The 2,766-nt window shown below is 47.1% G+C and overlaps 1 non-coding gene across 1 annotated transcript; it reads right to left on the reverse strand.

Annotated features, from left to right (window-relative positions):
• Nucleotides 1-1,285: 1,285 nt before the first annotated feature.
• On the reverse strand, nt 1,286-1,362 carry TRNAR-CCU (transfer RNA arginine (anticodon CCU)). Its single transcript has one exon. It is a non-coding gene; the product is annotated as a tRNA-Arg (tRNA).
• Between the last annotated feature and the right edge of the window lie 1,404 nt (nt 1,363-2,766).

Here is a 2,766-nt window from a genome sequence, read left to right on the forward strand (position 1 = left end):
CAGAGAGAGACCAGATCTCCCTTATCACCAGAGCTCTGACTCTGAGCATTGCCAACTTCAGTGCAAGCCTACATATGATTTCATCTAAGCGTGTTCCATTGTGCTCTATGGGACTTATTCCCTAGACAGTGTGGTGCAGTGGTCAAAGTGTCTCCTCAATGGAGCCCCAGAGGATGGCAACACGAGAAAGGACCTTTTCTGTGGTGGCTCCTCATTTCTGGAATGCTCTCCTCGGGGAAGCTCACCTGACACCTTCAATACATACTGTATATTTAGGCACCAGGCAAAAACATTCCTCTTTATCCAGGAACCTAACTGTTAATCTGTATCCTTTTAAAGCAGGGTGGTATTGCCTTTCCCACACCCTTTTACTACTATTATAGGGCATATTTTGTGTTTTATGTTGTAAGCCACCCTGTGATCACTTGGATGAAGGATGGTATATAAAATTAATTAATCAATTCTGGGCCAGTCACACTGCCCCTCCGTCTAACCTATCTCACAGGGATGTTGCAGGGTTTAGATGAGGAGGGGGACAACCATGTATGGCACCTTGAGCATCCTGGAGAAAAGGGTGGGGTATAAATGTAATCCCCCCCTTAAAGCTGTAGATTTTGCTTCCAGTCATAAAAGTTGCTAATTGCCTGGTTTTATAAACAATATGGTACCAGTAAAAGGTTTGCATATTTACATTGAAGCAAATTGAGCATAGAATTGTAGAGTTGGAAAGGGCCATGAGGATCATCTAAGATAGTACAACAATAATAATAATTAAGGATGCATTGCAACAATAAATGCAGGTCTCAGTGTGCTGCCTTTCAGCTAGATCTATTTTCTGTGCATGTATGTGGACAAATGATTTGGAGCGCTCCAATGTCTTCTTTTGGACTGCCTTAAATTGAGTTTTCCTTGAAATTCCATTGTATGTAACAGAACTGGCACACCATTCTCCTGAAATTGAAGCACCTAGCATTTTCAGAGTGGCAAAATGATTAACTTTGGAGATACAAAACAACTCTTCCTCAGTGTTTCTCCCACATACCTTCTCTAGAGTGACCCTAGCAGCCAATCCTCAATGGCTGACTTACCTAATTTCATGTTCGTTGGCTCCACCCAGCATAAAGGGTGAGAAGTGTCTAAAAAGCTCCCCTTTCATGCTGATTGGGTGGCTCTAGGATTCCAGAGACAGGGACCCTGCTGCACAAATAGCAGAACCATAGGATTGTAGAGTTGGGAGGGACCACAAGGATCATCTGGTCCAACCCCCTGCAATGCAGGAATCTTTCGCCCAACGTGGGGCTTGAACCCATGGCCCTGAGATTAGGAGTCTCATACTCTACCAACTGAGCTATCCCAGTGGGTCTTCAACTCCCCCTGCAAAGCTGGACCACAACCCCTCTGAATACAGCTAACACATTACATGTTCATGTGAGAGACTGTGCAAAGCCTAGACAACCTCACAACTCCACAAACAAATAGCATATGGGATATTAAAAGCATGCCATGTGTGGCAATGATTGGAATCATTTCCATATCAGGGTTGGCTCATTTTAACATCTACCGATAGCTTGCATGTACCATCTAATAGGGTAAGGTAACATAAAGGAACCCTGAATGGTTAAGTCCAGTCAAAGGTGACTATGGGGTTGCGGTGCTCATCTCGCTTCAGGCAGAGGGAGCCGGCGTTTGTCCACAGACAGCTTTCCGGGTCATGTGGCCAGCATGACTAAACTACTTCTGGAGCAACAGGACACAGAAATGCCACTTATCTTCCCACTGCAGTGGTACCTTGAGAGTGCTTGGAGGCGGTTGGAGGATGGATGGCGGCTAACAGATTGAGATTGAATCCTGACAAGACAGAAGTACTGTTTGTGGGGGACAGGAGGCGGGCGGGTGTGGAGGACTCCCTGGTCCTGAATGGGGTAACTGTGCCCCTGAAAGACCAGGTGCGCAGCCTGGGAGTCATTTTAGACTCACAGCTGTCCATGGAGGCACAGGTCAACTCCGTGTCCAGGGCAGCTGTTTATCAGCTCCATCTGGTACGCAGGCTGAGTCCCTACCTGCCCACTGACTGTCTCTCCAGAGTGGTGCATGCTCTAGTTATCTCTCGCTTGGACTACTGCAATGCGCTCTACGTGGGGCTACCTTTGAAGGTGACCCGGAAACTACAGCTAATCCAGAATGCGGCAGCTAGACTGGTGAATGGGAGCGGTCGCCGAGATCACATAACACCGGTCCTAAAAGACCTACATTGGCTCCCAGTACGTTTCCGAGCACAATTCAAAGTGTTGGTGTTGACCTTTAAAGCCCTAAACGGCCTCGGTCCGGTATACCTGAAGGAGCGTCTCCACCCCCATCGTTCTGCCCGGACACTGAGGTCCAGCTCCGAGGGCCTTCTGGCGGTTCCCTCATTACGAGAAGCCAAGTTACAGGGAACCAGGCAGAGGGCCTTCTCGGTAGTGGCACCCACCCTGTGGAATGCCCTCCCACTAGAGGTCAAAGAGAACAATTACCAGACCTTTAGAAGGCATCTCAAGGCAGCCCTGTTTAGGGAAGCTTTTAATGTTTGATGGATTTCTGTATTTTAGAATTTCTGTTTTTTTTGGAAGCCGCCCAGAGTGGCTGGGGGAACCCGGCCAGATGGGCGGGGTATAAATAATAAATTATTATTATTATTATTATACCTATTTATCTACTTTTGCAGGTATGCTTTCAAATTCCACAGGCAGCTCTTAGCATCCAACACAATTGTACTCATGGCATTCA

The sequence above is a fragment of the Zootoca vivipara genome, chromosome 4, assembly GCF_963506605.1.
Source record: "Zootoca vivipara chromosome 4, rZooViv1.1, whole genome shotgun sequence".
Classification (NCBI taxonomy): domain Eukaryota; kingdom Metazoa; phylum Chordata; class Lepidosauria; order Squamata; family Lacertidae; genus Zootoca; species Zootoca vivipara.